Below are 18727 nucleotides of genomic sequence, written 5' to 3'. Positions count from 1 at the left end.
GAAATGGGGAAAAAAAGAAAACAAGAGAGAAATGAAGAAGAAGAAGAGAGGGGAAAAACGAGGAAGCCGAAGAAATTAAAGCAACAAAATCAAATACGAAGAGAAAGAAGGAAGCTGTTTGAGAAGAAACTAAATCGTTTCATGTTTGTTATGGTTTCGTCCCAGTCAGACCTGGTGCAGGGGATGCGTCCTCTCTCATCAAAGGTTGTCCAACCGTCACTATCCCTCTTATTTTTTTCTGAACATAAACATAGACCTTGGATTACATTTTCCAGTAGGTCCTTCCTTTTTTTCAACAGCAGTGTATAGATTGAAGGAGATCTGGCTGCTATTTCTAGTACGTTGAGCGATCGTATAGAGAAGCTCCGTCCCGTGTTAGTGTGACCCAGTTATGGAGTTGTGTTCCTGCGTCACATTGAAGCAGAATGAACCAACAATGGTCGCTCGAACCCGTAGAAATAGCAGTCAAATTTCCCCTCAATTTAAACTACGTCATCTTCCCTAAACAAGGGCGAACACATTGGATAATGTAGTCCCCAAAATCCTTTCTACTATAGGCACAAGGCCTGAAATTTGGGGGAGGGGGACAGTCGACCTCGGTGGAATTTGAACTCAGAATGTAGCAATGGGTGAAATACCCCTAAGGATTTCGTCCAGCGTGCTAACGATTCTACCAGCTCGCCACCTTAATGTAGTCCTCAAAATAAGGCGACAAACGTTAGCGCGCCGGACGAAATGCTTACCAGTATTTCGTGCCTTTACGTCCTAAGTTCAAATTCCGCCGAGGTCAACTGTGCCTTTCATCCATTCGGGGTCGATAAATTAAGTTCCAGTTGCGTATTAGGTCGATCTAATCGATTGCTCTCCTCCCCCCAAATTTCGGGCCTTGTGCCTAGAATAGAAAAGAATGTAATCCTCAAAATACCTGCTTAACAGAGGAATGGTCGTGCCTGAAGTGCCTCTGATCAAAGGTTTGCCAGATCCAGACTGACCTGGGGCTAAACAACATAGTAATGATTTCTAACTGCTCCAAGAACATAGTTATATCAGGATTTTAGTTTTTGAATGGTATTCTAGTTTATTATATTTTATTTTATTAACTCTGGAAGAATTCTCGACAAAGTCAATATGCCAAGAATAACTTTGCCTTTCATCCTTTTGTGGTCAATAAAATAAGGACCAATTGAACACTGGGGCCAATGTAATCAATCAGGCCTCTCCCCCAGAATGCCAGGCTTTGTGCCTATAGTGGAAAGAATGTATGTGTGTGTATGAATATATAAATGTGTGTGTGTGTGTGTGTGTGTGTGTGTATTGATGTCAAGAAATTATAAACTTTTGAGAGAACATGGAATATTTATTGGAATTGAAAAACTGCTTGACAACTGGTGTTGGTTTGTTTACATCCCTGTAAGTTAGGGGTTTGGGGAAAAGAGACTGAAAGAATAAGTAACAGGCTTTAAATAAGTAGTGGGTTCAATTTGTTCAATTAAACCCTTCAAGGTGATGCCCTAGCATGGCCACAACCTCTAGTTGAAACCAATAATGCGCGCATGCACAGATATGTGTGTGTGTGTGTGTGTGTGTGCATTGTTTTCCAACAGTCCACCAAGGGATTGCATGTTGTATTCGAAATCAGGTGAAGTGGGGGAGAAAGAAAGAGAGAGAAAGATAGGGAAGGAAAGATAAAGACCAGCAGAGAGAGAGAGAGATAACAAGTAGAGAAAGAAGAGAAAGAAAGAAGGGTGAAAGAAGAGAAATCGAGAAGTGGAGACAGAGAGAGAGAGAGGGAGGGAGGGAGACAGTGATATTTCCTATCCATTCCATTGAAACTGGTCGTTATGACAATTAGCAAAGATGAAATAAATGGGAAATGTGTTCAGAAAATATGTTTAGGGTGGGTGTGTCAGTGTCGGGGATGTGTGTGTGTGTGTGTGTGTGTGTGAACATATGTTTATTATGTGTGTGTGTGTGAACATATGTTTATTATGTGTGTATGAAACAATATTGAAATATATCTATAGCAGTGAGTTTTCAAACAGCAATGTACTGTACATATAAAATATATAATATATATACACACATTCACACATATATATATATATATATATATATATATATATATATATATACATACACAAACTGTATGAGAATTTCTGTGTGCATGTGTGTGTGTGTGTGTGTGTGTGTGTGTGTGTGTGTGTGTGTGTGTGTGTGTGTGTGTGTGTGTGTTCCTAGAAAGTATGGATGGCTAACTTTCTTTATCAATTAATAGTTCATGCCTGAGTAACAGACGTTTTATTTTTATTTTTCCCTCCAAATGCAGATCCATGTTCTGGAACCATTCATTATTGTTGTTCTTGCTGTTTACGCCCCACCCCACCCCCCAGACAGCCATCAATAAACAGATCTATGATGAAAGCCACCCAGCTGTGATCATCCGTCTTTTTTTTGTAGAGCAGGGATTACATTCTCTAATGTAGCCTTCTACATGACTGACTGCAATGCCATGTGTGTGCGTGTGTGTGTGTGTGTGTGTGTGTGTGTGTGTGTGTGTGTGTGTGTGTGTGTGTGTAAATCTTCATGTATGGACTGGAATGATGTCACTAAAAATTTGCACAGACAATAATTTGTGCCTGTGGGTGTGTACACACAAACACACACACACCATCATCATTTTGGCAGGCTCAGGGCTATTATAGAAGACACTTTCCCAAGGTGCCAAGTATTGATACTGAACCCAGAGCTAAGTGGTTGGGAAGCAAGCTTCTTAACCAAACACCAATACCTCTATGCATGTCATGAATGAGGAAAAACAAGAAAAAAAAAAGCAATACAACAGACAAGTTTCCTTGTTGCGAAACCCTCACCTGTTCCCAAGCAAGATAATATTTAGCTTTTGTTGGGACATATTTCCATAGAAGAATGGAACCAAATAGCACTGGTTGTATGATGGTGATACTTACAACAGTCATGTCATGGAACTGTCAAAATATGGAGACTATAACCCACAAATACATACATTTTACATACAACTTCCGTCCATCAAATTCACTCACAAGGCTTTGACCAGCCTGAGGCTAAAGTAGGCAACACTAAACTCACAGCTACACAGTTGGAAAGTGAACTCCTTAATCACAAAAGTGCTCTGTTCGACTTCCTCGTATTTATTTACAGAAATGACACTACAAAGAAACAGAAAGGGGTCTGGTAGAGCACCCTGAGGAACACAACGAAAGATGTTCGCTAGTCTTGAGAAAATTCCCTTACAACATGTACATGGTGGTTTCATTTTGGCAAAAATCAGTCCACTGCAGTAGCTTTTCTACACACACCACACACACACACACCTAAACATACCAACATGTGTGTGTAGTGTGTGTGTGTGTGTGTCGATAAATTAAGTCCAGTTGCATACTGGAGTCGAGATAATCGACTGGCCCTCTCCCCAAGTATTCCGGGCCTTGTGCCTAGAGTAGAAAAGTCATGATACACATGAACACACATACAAACAATATATGTGCGTGTGTCTATGTGAAAGAGATTGAATATTTGTATTGACTGTCTGACTCAGATTTGACTCACTAAACGATTCACAATTAATTAATCATCTGATTATCTGGACACCTCAGTTGTGAAGCAATCATGGTTTGTTTGTTTTTTAAATAAAGTTGGTTGCCATTGTATCCCTTTTTAAGGGATACATACGGTGGGCTGTTAAAATATGTACATTTTCTCATTGAGAAAAAAAACAACAGCTGCACACACTTGAATATTAAGGGGCTTTGTTGAGAATGTTCCAGTTAGACAGGATATTTTAACCCTAGAGCTTTTAAATGAAATTGAAACAAGGGTGTTTTCCCTGTTCCTAAACATAAAGGAGTGGATATGCTGAATAAACTTTTCCTTGAAGAGACTGACTGTAAATTCCATGTAACTCTAGGTATAATATCAGGTTGGTTAAAAGTTGCTAGTTAGAAATAAGTTCACCTATCAACTAATGATATTCTGCTTTGGAATAGCAGAATATAATCAGCTGATGGATGAACTTACTTCGATAGTTGCAACTAAGTTGAGGTTAAGCCTGCATAGGTGTTGTCTAGGCAAGAATAATTGACCTTAACATTATGTGCTTTAAAAAGTTTGTGGCATTTGTGGTATTCATTTGTGCTGGGAAATGTTGCCTAATTAAAAATTTTAAATTTTTGGCTGCATTTGGAGAGATTTAGGCTGTACAAGAGACTGAACTAGGTTATATATTTATGCATACATAAATATAAGTGGTTTGACAACAAAATTGAGAGTCCTCAACATGTTTGTTGCACAAACAACTTTGTTATAATATACTCGGGTAATATTACCTTTCCATGACTTATGTACACTTGTGTGCACGTGTATATATTTACACACACACACACACATATATATATAGAGAGAGAGAGAGAAAGAGAGAGAAATATTCTTTTAGTCAGTATCACATGACAACAGTGCCTCAAGGACAAAGAATCTTGTGCATGGCACTCATTAATTGAAATTCTCCCCCCCCCCCCCCGAGCTACTTTTATAACTTTCTGCTCATGAAAAAGTAATATAAACTCATGTATTGAGTTCTATTTTGCTTTTTGTTACATCAAGCACACGTGTGTATGCTTATGATAGTGTAGAATCTACAACTAGAGTGTTGCACTTACAATCAAACGCTTGTGGCTTCAGCCTATATGACACATTGACTTTGAATAAAATACTTCACTTGAAAAAGCCCCAGTTTGCTCAGCTAAAAATAAGTACCACCAAAAGCTCTGAATGAGGGTGAATATTATACCATGGGACCTGAAATAAGCACCGATTTAATGAGCCTGTCGGTGTCATGACATATCTAAAACTATATAATCTATTTACATAGGCGTGACTGTGTGGTAAGAAGCTTGCTTCCCAACTACATGGTTCCAGGTTCAGTCCCACTGCATGGCACCTTGAGTAAGTGTCTTTTACTATAGCCTCAGGCCAACCAAAGCTTTGTGAATGGATTTGGTAGACGGAAACTGAACGAAGTCCATTGTGTGTGTGTGTGTGTGTGTGTGTGTGTGTGTGTGTGTGTGTGTGTGTGCATGTGACAGACTATGCTTTTCTTTTGCTGAGCCCAAGAACAACAAGCTACTCTGCCTACCTATCTGTGCATACCTGTCAATGCTGTGTATGCCATAAGGTCTGCAAATCTAGCGGAGGCCTTAAAAGACATTTCAAAATCCACAAAGATCAGAACCTAAATGCAGTTTTTGGTGGTCCAAAGCAGATATTCAATCTATGTGGGTGTCTTCTCAATACAGTTAGAAAATACAGTTTAGAAAAAGCTTTCCACAATACAAATTAGGGTCTACCCAGAATATTCTGAAGCACCCCCAGGCACCAAAGTCTAGTGACACACCTGTATACCAATAAGGCACACACACACACATATATATAACTGTTGTCATGCGATACGACATTATTTATTTTTTTTTCTTTCTCTCATATTTTATAAACTCTATGGACAAGAAGGAATCCCTGAAGTAAATCCAGTGACATTTAAATCCATACTGTTGATGACACCTGGTAACCGAATACGATGAATGAGCTTTAAATGACACACCAGCAGATGTTAACCCAAATTTAACATTACTATATAACTTCCTCGTCGATAAATACTGATTACTATTCTGATATTTAATGTTAATAAGTTCACTTTCCTAATTTCACAAAAACTGCAACTCTTCAGTGTTTTGGTCTGCTCTGATTTACAATTATGTATGTGTGTGTGTGAATGAAAGTCCTATGTTTATATGGTGAACAGAGGTGAGCTACTATGATATTCATACTAGTCTCATAGACGTTTGTGGCGTAAGAAAAGAACGATCTGACCAGGGTATAGAAACCAAGTCACCAATTTGGAATGCTTTTATGTATACTTGTTATAACCTGCGAGAGTGTGTATAGGTGCAGATAGAAGACAGTGGTAAAGAAGTTCGATCTGTAATCACAATGTCTTTGGTTCAATCCCCCATAAATGAAATTGAACAAACAGACTTGTAACTATAACTGGATATAAGGAAAAATAACTTTAAGGGTACTTAGTGTCCAGGTAGATGAATGAAGTGGATAAGGGGTAGGTGGTTGGTCAGTTACTGGCACAATTGAGCTAATTGTTGTCGAACACAACAGGGCATGTAACTGAGTGAGTGAGTGTGTTGGTCCTTTAAGGGTGAGTGGAGGGGGCATTTAATATCACAAGCTTCAGAACACCTGAACTTCAATCTTCATGAGAAGTCTTCTGTAGGCTGTGTGTGTATATTTCTATGTGAGCATTTATGCATGTGTGTGTGCGTGCGCGTGTGTGAGGTGTGTGTTCTCTTTTATCTTTTACTTGTATCAGTCATTAAACTGCGGCCATGCTAGAGCACTGCCATGAAATTTTCATCGAATGAATCAAGCCCAGGACTCACTTTTTAAGTCTGGTACTTGTTCTATCAGTCACTTTTGCTGAACCGCTAGGTCAAGGGAATGTAAATACAACAGTATTGGTTGCCAAGCGGTGGTGCGAGAACAAACATACAAAGAGACACACTCACATACATGTATGTGTGTGTGTGTATGTGTAGATATATATATACAACGGGCTTCTTTCAGTTTCTGTCTATCAAATCCACTCACAAGGTTTAGGGTGGCCCAAGTGGATAACACTTACCCAAAGTGCCATGTAATCGAAAGCTTCTTACAACACAGCCATGCATATATATATATATATATATAACAAAAAAGTGCCATATCCTAGCGGTTGAAGGAACCTGTGGAAGAGGTAAACCCAGGAAGACCTGGGATGAGGTGGTGAAGCACGACCTTCAAACATTAGGCCTCACTAAGGCAATGACTTGTGACCGAGACCTTTGGAAATATTCTGTGTGTGAGAAGACTCGGCAAGCCAAGTGAGACCATAATCCGAGGCCTCTGCCAGGGGTGTAGCCAGCCCACTTATGCGTACCTTTCCTTCATTGGACATTAAACTCTGCTTGCAAAGACCTGTTGAGGCAAGTGAAATCGAAATCGAACCAAATTCGACGACTGGCACGCATGCCAACCTCTCCTTCATTGGACACTAAACTCGGCATGCGAAGAGCTGTTGGGTCTAGTGAACTCGAAATCGTGATGGCCCCTGTACCAGTGGAGCGCTAAGAGCACCGTCCGAGCATGATCATTGCCAGAGCAGCTGCCTGGCTTCTGTGCCAGTGGCACGTAAATAGCACCATTTGAGCCTGATCCTTACCAGCGTCGCCTTACTGGGACTTGTGCTGGTGGCACATGAAAAAACATTCGAGCATGGGCGTTGCCAGTGCCGCTGGACTGGCTCCTGTGCAGGTGGCACATAAAAAAAACACCATTTTGAGTGTGGCCGTTGCCAGTACCGCCTGACTGGCCTTCATGCCGGTGGCACGTAAAAGCACCCACTACACTCTCGGAGTGGTTGGCGTTAGGAAGGGCATCCAGCTGTAGAAACTCTGCCGGATCAGATTGGAGCCTGGTGTAGCCATCTGATTCGTCAGTCTTCAGTCAAATCATCCAACCCATGCTAGCATGGAAGGTGGACGCTAAACGATGATGATGTATATATATATATATATATATATATATATATATATATATATATATATATATATATACACACACACATATATATATATCATCATCATCGTTTAACGTCCGCTTTCCATACAGATACATAAATATACATATCTTCTTGTATTTGTTGCTCCATTCTCCACATAAATATATATATATATACATATATATATATATATATGCACACATATAAATACAAAAAATACACATATATACATACATATATATACATATATATATATATACACATATACATATATACACATACATAAATATATATACATATATATATACACACACATATACATATATACACATACATAAATATATATACATATATATATACACACACACACATATATATATATATATATACACACACACACATATATATATATATATATATACACATATACATACATATATGTACACATATACATACACATATATACATATACACATATACATACATATATGTACACATATACATACACATATATACATATACACATATACACATATATACATGTACACATATATACATACACATATACATACATATATATGTATGGCGGGGTGGATACTGAGGACTTTCCGTACAAGGGATCAAAAAGTCATGTTGATTCTATGGAAGACATTTGTTCTGAGCCGCCTAGACTATTGCTCTCAGTTGTGGTCACGACACAGTGTTAAGCGGACAGCAGAACTCGAGGCAATTCAGCGGCACTATACAAAAAAGATCGCCACAGTCCAACAGATGAACTACAGGGAGCGACTGAAGGCACTAGGTCTCTACTCCCTGGAGCGCAGGCGGGAGAGATATGTAATAATATACATATGGAAAATACTGGAAGGACTGGTGCCAAACTTTGGTATCAAGTACTACAGGAATGCCCGCACGGGTCGCCACTGCATGGTGCCAAAGGTACCGTCCACTGCATCTCACATAAGAACGAGATACTGCAGCAGCCTCGGTTTCAGAGGACCTCAGCTCTTCAATGCCCTGCCAAAACATTTGAGAGACATGCAAGACTTGGATGCGGAGGTCTTCAAGACAAAACTTGACGCTTTCCTCTCCACGATACCAGACGAACCAATGGCTCGTAATGAGACGCAGTTTAGGGCAGCTGTGTCAAATTCTCTTATACACCAGATGTGCCATCAAAACTCTTGATTGGACCCTGTCAGGTGGGGGAGAAGAGCCATGCAAGGAACGTGAAAATCACGGTGGTGCACCAGCATGACCGCAGCCACTTGGCTGAAACACATAAATAAAAAAAAATAATAAAAAATATATATACATATACATACGTACATTTATATATATACATACATTTATATACATAAACACATACACATATATACATACATACACACACATATATACATACATACACACACATACATACACTCACATACATATATGTGAGTGTATATATATATATATATATATATATACACACTTGAAGATTACCTATATATATATATATATATATAGGCTTGGTGACGTTTGGCGCTAACTAGTTTCATAAGTGCTAACGCACGAAACTCTTGGCGCCTGAGTCACTCTGTGGCTTCTGCTAAATCTCTGAGTTAATATATACATGCATGTGTGTGTGTGTTCAACAGCATCCTAGGTAGAGTGACCATTGTAAACAATAGAGAAATACGAAGAAGTAAAGACAAGAGAAACCAATGTTGACATGACATTGCTGGCTGATAATAATAGAACGGACAATGACCGTTCGATGTGCGAGCGTTACTTGAACACCATATACATACATACATATATATATATATATATATATATATATATATAACGTGTGTGTATGTTGAAGAGCGGTTACTGGATGGAAGGTTGTGTTTTATACGAGTGTATTTATGACACTTATAGAACGATTGTCATCACAAGAAAATGTGTATGGACATATATATATGTGTATATATACATATATATGTATAATATATATACTTACACAGACACACATATGTACATACATACATAGACACACGTGGTAACGTATTTGAGTTTTGTTTTAACTATTGTGACTAAGGCCATGCTGGAACACTCGCTTGTATGTTTGTATGTATGTATTGTATGTATGCGCGCGCGTGGGTGTGTACGTGCGTATAAGAAAGACAAGGAAACAGTTTAAAGTCGTTGTTTAAAAAATGTGACACGAACCCACACAATTATAGAACGTGAATCAAAGAAAAAAACTTGGGAAAAGTATACAAATAAAGACAGACATACTTACACGCGCGCGTGCGTATGAGTGTGAGTGTGCGTGCGTGTGAGAGAGAGAGTGCGTGAATGTAAGTTATACATACTATAGATATAAGTTAAGTGGAGTTTTTGAAACTGGTACAGCGGTGTAATGACAAGCCTACGACCAAAACATATTGAGGTGAACACACACACATATATTGCTCTCTCTCTCTCTCTATCTATATCTATATCTATATATATATATATATATACATACATACACACGCGTATATACACCCGCACACACACACCACAGCGAAACTATAGAACATACTGTGAGAGCGGTTACAAAGTTGGGGATCGATATATAATAAACACCGTCATTGAAACGATTCCCTCACTTCTCGGCCACTGGTCTTGCCAAAATAATAACAAGGATTTTTTTTTCTTTTATTAAAATCATTTATTTGCCACAAGGGTGACAGCCAAGAGAACATTACAAGGACAAATTGCAAAAGTGGCGGGTCAAAGGTGATGCAATCGATTGATTTTTTAAAAATAAAACATGCACGGAAATCTATGATAATTGACTTCAAACGACAACAATAACTTGAATAAAAACTACACTTACCTCGCTAGTTTTAATTTGTATTGTGAAAGAAATCCAGTTTCTTAATTAAAACAAACACTCATGTAATTAATTATTTCAGAAAGATGTTTGAAGTGGGAGGAATAATGATAAAGTTTGGTTTCTGTTTTTAAATTTAGTTGTTCCTGTTGTTGTTATTGGTTTGGCCTTTTTTTTTTAATTTTCTCCTCAGACTTAGAAATGTTTGAAGCTGTGTTCCTTCCAGTTTAAAGGGACGTTCTGAATTTGGAGAAGGTGCGAGACGAAGTGAATCATATATAGAGAGAGGGGGAGAGAAGAGGAGGAATGTGATGAAGAAGTATGAGTGGGGGGTGCAGTGTGATTGTGAAAGATGGACTGAAGAGTGAGTGAGCAGTGTGAATGCAGAAGAGTGAGAGGAGAGCGATATATATATATATATATATATATATATATATATATATATATATATATATATATATATATATATATATATATTTATAAGAGAGAGAGAGAGAGAGTAAGGCTAAGAGCTGAGTGGTATGTATGTAAGAGAGGGAGAGGAGTAATGACGGACAGACAGAAAAGAAAAAGAGAGAGGGAGAAGAAGTATAGACAGAAAAAGAGAAAGAATATTCTGAATGTGAGGAGGGGAGAGGGAAGATTGATAGAGAGAAAGTGGATAATGTAAATGTGAAAGAGAGGGGAAGATCGATAGACGGAAAGAGTGAGGGTAAGGAAGAATTAGAGACGGGAGGGGAAGAATAATGGAGAGAAAGAAAGGAAAACGTAAGGAAGTGTAGGGCAAATATGAGAGTGGGGGTAGAGGAATAGACAAGGTAAGAGAGAATGTAACATGAAAGTGAGAGAGGAAGACAGGGATGGACAGAAAGGAAGAATAAGAGAGCATGTAATATGCATGTGAAAGAGAGAAAGTGGTTGACAGAAAGACAAGAAAGAGTAAGAGAGAGAGGTATACCGTGTATGTGAGAGAGGGGAAAAGTGTGAAGTAAATAAAGTTCGGGGAAGAGAAAGAAAGAGAAATGTAAGGTGAGGGTGGAAGTGGTTTAGAAAGAGAGGGCGAGGGATGCAGATTGTTGAGTAAGAGGAGGAAGGGGAGGAGAGAGATGGTAGTGAAAGAGTAAGAGGAAATGGATAAGTGAAGGAGTGGATGAAACGAAGAGGAAAGACAGTGAGTGAGTGCGCGCGTGCGTGAGTGTATATGTGTGAGAGAGAGAGAGAGCAAGAAAAGAAAGAGAGAGAGAGAGAGTAAAACGGTAAAAATGAGACGAACACACATACACACACATTCACACATATATATACATATATATACATATATACATTTATATATATATACATTTATATATATATATATATATATATATATATATATATATATATCAAGGTAAGAGTAGTAGTAGTAGGAGAAGAGAGCAGGAAGAGGAGTAATTATTACGGCATCTCTCAAAGCCTCACCTAGAAATCTGAGACGCAGAAACATTTTTCCTTCTTTTCTCTGTCGTTCGCTAATTTCTTCATTCTTTCTCTCGTTTATTATTTTAGTCTCTCTCTCTCTCTCTCTCTCTCTCTCTCTCTCTCTCTCTCTCTCTCTCTCTCTCTCTCTCTCTCTTCATTCCCTTCATTTTTCTTCGCGCTTTCGTTCGCTCGTTCCTTTTTCTTTCTCTTCTTTATCACACCTATTCTTTCATTCTTTATTTCTTCTTCCCTGCCTCTTTCTTCATTATTTCCTTTCTTCAGCATGACTTCTCTGTCTCTCTTTCATTTACTTTTTCCTTTTTTCTTTCTCTTTCGTTCGTTTATTCCTTCTTTCTTCCTTTTCCATAAAATACCTTTTCTTTTTTTATTTGTTCTTCATCACTTTTTTCTTCATTATTTCTCTCTTTCATTTTGCCTTCTCTTATTCATCCTCTCTCTCTCCCCCCCCCCTCTCCCTCTCTCTCGTTTATTCCTTTTCCTTTCTTCTCTTTATCTTTCATTCGTTTTTTTTCTTCCTTCTTTGTCTCGTTCTTTTCCTTTTTCTATTTCATCTATTCTTCTTTCATTATTTCCTTCCTACAATATTCCTTCTTAATCCTTATTCTCCTACTTATTTCTTTCTTTCTTTCTTTCTTTCATTATTTTTTCTTCTTTTATCTCTCTTTCGTTCCTTCCATCTTTCAGTCTTTTTTCTCTGTTCATTTCTTCCTTTTTTCTTTACTATCTTTCTTTCTTCCTTCCTTCTCCCTTTTCATTCTCCTTAAAATAATCTCCTTTATAATTAAAACAATATTAGTCATTAAGCTAATCCTCTCTCTTCTACTCACCTCATTAGTATTCCTAATTAGACTTTTTTTTTTGTACACTCAGCATTAAATATCGTCACCCCTACTTAACTGTTGATTTTCATGCTGATGGCATCACTGAGCAATTAACCTGAGTGTTTTTGTTGTTTTTTCTTTATGTAAAAAATCATTCAGTTTTTATGAAACAGTAGTAAATGAAATTTTGTTCAGTGCCTGCTTGTTCTTGATTCAAGTCAAACCAGAATCCACTGGTATCAATTAAGTACCAGTAATACACTAAGTTAGATCACTTTAATGCTTTCGTTACCATTTTTTCTGCCAAAATGCACTGCCTTTGTTTCAATTAATTGCAAAAATAATGAAGCATTCTGTAAAATTTCTTTGTCTTTATTAATTTGATGTTTGAAGCAAAAAAAAAATTGTTTACAATCTTTACATGATGTCAAGGTAAGGGTACACACACACACACAAACACACATATACACACAGCATCATCATCATCATCGTTTAACGTCCATTGTCCATGCTGGCATGGGTTGGACAGTTTGACCAGGGCTGGTAAACTGGAAGGCTGCACCAAACTCCAGTCTGATTTGGCATGGCTTTCAATGTCCCGGATGCCCTTCCTAACGCCAACCACTCCAAGAGTGTAATGGGTGCTTTTACATACCACCAGCACAGGGGCCATTTGCGTGACACTGGGATCTGCCACAAGACAGGTTTGTTTCAGATTCTGTCTACCAAAGTTGTTGTATAGATGACCAAAAATTACAGCATCCCCTCTGAACGAGACACTGGTCTATCCCAGGGATCCTCTTCACGGCTGAGTAAACTGAAGCAACATGAAACAAAGGCGTTGTGCTCGAGAGCACAACATATTGCCCAGTGCTGGAATCAAAAACACATTCTTGCAATCATGAATGCAACGCCCTCATACTAGGCCATACACATGTGTACCAGTCATGTACTGGGGTCTATTTAATTAACCATACCCTCTCTCAAAGTCTGCGGCCTTGGTACCAATGTTAGAAATTTCCATCATTCTTCCGTTTTTTTTTTTTTTTCTAACTCATCTTGGTGACAGCCATTGTAAGGGATGTTAGCTTCGAGCAAACTAAGTCTCCAACGTTAGTTTTCAATGTTGCTGATTACAGCTATTTCACAAAGTTTCTTGTTGTAAGAGATATCTATATCACAATGGCCATTTTCTTTTTCCACATTTTCTTTTATTTTCTTTTTACTTCATCATGAAGTCAATGAAAGAGTGATAAGTTGTCTCAAATCATCCACACACACACACACACACACACACACACACACACACACACGCACAAACTCCAGCAATTGAATCTGTTTAATAAATGGAATCAGCAGATAAATACTTTATCGTTATTATGGCACATTTTTTCACTAATAAAGTTCACCAAATTATTAACATCTGCCTGTGTCACCCATCATCAGCAGAAGTAACATTGAATCGGGAGAAGAAAGAAGAAGCTTTGTTGGGCCGAGGAGGATGACACAAAGTTTTATAATGAACCATACTAGCATAAAGCTTTTTAAAATTAAGTAGCATTGCTACAAGAGGAAGGAACCCAACAGAAGCTATTCAGGCAAAATGCTGGTCTCTAAGCATGCAACCTCTTCGTACCAATTGTCTGTCTTCGTACAATCCTTCTTCTTCTTCTTTTTCTCTTTCTTCCTCACCTTCTTATCATTCTTTTTCCTCCTCTTCCCCACCTCCTCCTCCCTCTTCTTATTCTTTACCTTCTTTTTCCCTTTCTTCTTCTTCTTCTTTTTCCTTTTTTTGTCTTTTTCTTCTTCTTTTCCCTTTCTTGTTCACCTTTTTTCTTTCTTTTTCTTCCTCCTTCCCTCCTTCTTCACCATCTTCACCTTCTTTCCCTCTTTCTATGCTTTCGTCTTTTGCTTCTCTTTTCTCTTTTCTTCTTCTTCTTCTTCTTCTTCTTCTTCTTCTTCTTCTTCTTCTTCTTCTTCTTCTTCTTTTTCTTCTTCTTTCCCTCTTTCTTCTCTTTCTTCTTCTTCTTCTTCTCCATCATATTCCTTGCTGTCCCATCAATCAACTGTTGATCCATTGAATAAAGTTTTAGTGAATAAAACACTGATTAAACTATATTTATCCATTTACCATCAGCAACTGAAATTCTGGAATGTTCTACTCACTTGTAGAATATTCAATAAAAGAAATACTTATTTCTCTTTCTTTGCCATCAATCCACTCACCATATATATATATATATATATATATATATCATCATCATCATCATCATATATATATATATATATTATATATGTATATATATATATATATATATATATATATATATATATATATATATATATATATATATATATATATATATATATATATATATATATTTTGTTTTAGTTCTTTGTGTTTTTTTTTATAATTTTGTATTTCCTCCACATTTTTTTGTCTCATTCATGACTCCTTGTTAATTTTTATTTCTATTTTTTAAAGAATATGATTTTTTTATTCAAATATTTTATTTTATTGATGTTTTATTGAAAACTCCACGTCAAAATAATAAGAAAGCAAATAAACAAAAGCACAGACACACACACACATATATATACATATATATATACATATATATATGTGTGTATATACATGAATATACATATATATGTACATATATATATATATGTTTATATATATATGTGTGTGTGTGTGTGTGTGTATGTGTATAGAAAAGAAAAGAAATGGAGCAATAGATAACAATGAGAAGTTGATCATTGGTATTAAAAGGTCATAGTTTAATTGTAGTTCAGAACCATTTGCAGCTGTTTCCATTTATCAAATCGAAGTAAATTTGCATTTATCTCATGGAAGAACTATATTACCAATGAAGAGGTTTTGCTCACGGCCGAACTGCCCAACATTGAAGTTACCATGGCATGACATAGTCTCCGCTGGTCTGGACAGATCATCCATATGCCTCATATGAATATGAGCAATTAGCTCTGAGTAAGTTAAGAATGGTTCCCCATATTTTCAGTTGCTCAGTTGGTAATATTGAACCTTAAATGCACTCAAAATATATCTGAAACAGTTGTAAGCCTATGATAAATAACCAGATGTATATAAACCATTCTCTCTCCATTGTTTTACCTCTTAATCCTTTCTGTTGAAGAGCATAGGCTCAAAACATAAAACACTTTTCCATTCTTCCTGAGCGTTAAACTAATACACCTGCTTGGTGTTCTTACACCTGTCTTCATCTTTTGTCTTCTGTAAATTTGAACTCATGGCTGGTTTCTGACATATTTTTCCACTTTGTATGGACATTTTATCCTGTCTCTGCTGTTCTATCAGTGTTTGTGTATTTGAAAACAGATTGTTATCTTATTTGTATCTCACAATACACGTTTCGATGGAAACTGAAAGAAGCCCATTGTACATATGTGCGTGTGTGTGTGTGAGTGTATGTGTGCGTGTGTGCATGTGTGCGTGTGTGTGTTTGTGTGTTTCCTCTACCAACCACTGTACACATGAGAACCAGTGTTGGTTTGTTTACATCCCTGTAACTTAGCAGTTCAACAAAAAATAACTGATGCAATAAGTACCAGTCTTAAAAGAGAAAGTTCTGGGGTCCACTCATTCGACTAAAAACTCTTCAAGGCAGTGGTACCCCAGCATGGCCACAGTATACTGATAAAAGATACGAAACATTCAATGGGGTTAGTTACCAGGTGTTGGCCTCTTTGACTTGGATTGTCCTCTTCTGCCATACACAATGGAGTTGTGTCTGATGTAATAATTGTGTGATCCGGCCCAAGCCAGACCGGATCAGGTCATCAGCCGGGCTTTACCAGGGAAATTAGGATCTTTGAGTTGACCTCCTGCCCACCCCCACCACTATTGATCAATTTGATCAGAGCCAACCAAATCTATACAACAACAGCGACAACAGGAACAAACTGACGGATTGAAATAACTGAAGAAGGATCGACGTTTCCTGCTTGTTATTTCTCTTCCACTTCACTGCAGAGAAATGGCTTTTTTTTTATTTGGAATTTGCAAGTGGTAATTTCCTAGTTTTAAGTTATCTTTGTCTAGTACTGCCGTTATTGTCATCATTGTCATCATCATCATCACTGTCGTTGTTATTGTCATTGTCGTCAGCACCATCATCACTAACACCAACACCATCATCATCATCATCATCATCACCATCACCATCATCATCATCATCATGAACATCATTATCATCGTCATAGACATTATTGTCATTATCATAATCATCATCATCATTGTTGTCATAGACATTGTTGTCATCACCATCATGACGATGACCACCACCACCACCATCATCATCATCATCATCATCATCGTTTCATGACCCTTTTCCATATTAGAATAGGTCAGACTAGTTGTTGCTGATCTCCAAGTCAGTTCTTATTTGGAGTTTCTGACTTCTTTGACATGTCACAGAACTATGTGTTCCTTCATAGAAAGCAAATAGTAGGGAGCACAGGATGTATCATAGTTGTCGTTGTCATCGTCGTCATCATCATCTTCATCATTTAATGTCCGTTTTCCACCCTGGCATCGGTTAAAGAACAGTTTGAGAAAATCTGGCAAGTCACATGTTGAGCTGCGGTGTTACCTTTGGTATGGTTTTCATTGCTGGACACCCATCTTAAGGATCTGTTTGGTCACTTCCTGGGTATTTCAGACAGGCTCCAAGTAACAAAGTAACAACATTTTCATGATGGTAGAGCTGACCACAAACCATCGATCCAACCCTTTCTTGTCAAGTCTACAAATCGTAATTCATCATTCCTGTCAATTTCACAAAATTTTGATCTGTCACTCTTGTCAAGTCCATAAATCATTGTCCCTCACTTAACCATTATGTTATAGATTGATAAATAAAGAACTGACTGCATTTTGAAAAAGAAAATGAAAGAGTCTTGGAATGACCAAGTCTGTTGGCCATTCTACATTAGAGAAACCTTGATTCTCACAAAGTCTTCTTTAAGAAGATATTTTCTCCCTAATATCCCTCCCCTCCCCTCACTGATATCAAAATCTTATTCAAAGTGTTGCTCCAGTTTTGCCATTCCACTCAAATATAGTAGAACTATTTTCACTGAAGTCAATCTTGCAACACAATTAAAGCTTTCTTTGACAAAAAAAAAAATTCATGCCAACACAGTTCTTGGTAAAAAAAATATCATAAACAAGTCATTTGTGTCTGTGGTCTTCTTCCAAAAACGCCTCCACAATTCTGTGCTTTGAAACAACCATTCACAAAACTCTCTCTTTCTCTCCCCCCTCTCTTTTTTTCTCTCTCTCTCACTCTCTCTCTCTCTCTCTCTCTCTCTCCTACTACCAAATAAACTTTATTTTATCCTTTATCCTGCTTCTAAACAAGTGGCGTTCATTCTTGAAAAACTTTCTGATAGAGATCCTGTTATAGATTTTGGCACAGCAGCAGCAGAAGTAGTAGTAGCAGCAGTGGTGATGGTAGTGGTAAACGTGGCAGCGGTGACAGTGGTGGTGCTGCTGGTGGCTATGGGTGGTGCTGGCAGCAGTAGCAGCAGCAAAAGCAGCAGCAACAAAAGCAGCAGCAGCAGTAGTAGTAGTAGCAGTAGCAGTAGTAGTAGTAGTAGTAGTAGTTGACTATTACAAAAGCAATGAAGACAATGATGATGATGATGACAACGACGACAGCAATGATGATGATGATGATGATGATGATGATGGTGATGTCTATGCGGGTGTCGAGTCTATAATCAGCTTAGACTGAAATGACGTCAGTCACATTTGAAGCTGATCGAAGGAAACATTTGATTGACGACATTTCTTTTGTGACTGTCCAATATCTGATCATGTGAGGTCAGTCCAATTTCTACCGATATTTACAAATAAAAGAAAACCCGTGGTTCACAATCAAAGGACAGTTGTAG

The 18727-nt window shown here is 37.7% G+C and overlaps 1 protein-coding gene across 4 annotated transcripts in view; it reads right to left on the bottom strand.

The window, feature by feature from the left end:
• The window catches only part of LOC106871497 (pleckstrin homology domain-containing family A member 2), a 146785-nt gene extending 135907 nt beyond the window's left edge, over positions 1–10878 (bottom strand). The window contains exon 1 of one of the 4 annotated variants that reach the window (XM_014917984.3): positions 10491–10878. The gene's annotated coding sequence lies outside the window, so the exon portion shown is untranslated. The other 3 variants (XM_014918002.3, XM_014917992.3, XM_052974460.2) reach the window with 3 other exon arrangements.
• Positions 10879–18727: the final 7849 nt, after the last annotated feature.

This window comes from Octopus bimaculoides, chromosome 18, assembly GCF_046866305.1.
Source record: "Octopus bimaculoides isolate indiv1 chromosome 18, ASM4686630v1, whole genome shotgun sequence".
Classification (NCBI taxonomy): domain Eukaryota; kingdom Metazoa; phylum Mollusca; class Cephalopoda; order Octopoda; family Octopodidae; genus Octopus; species Octopus bimaculoides.
Note: the sequence above shows the minus strand (reverse complement) of the source record. Positions and strands in the feature narration are given on the sequence as shown.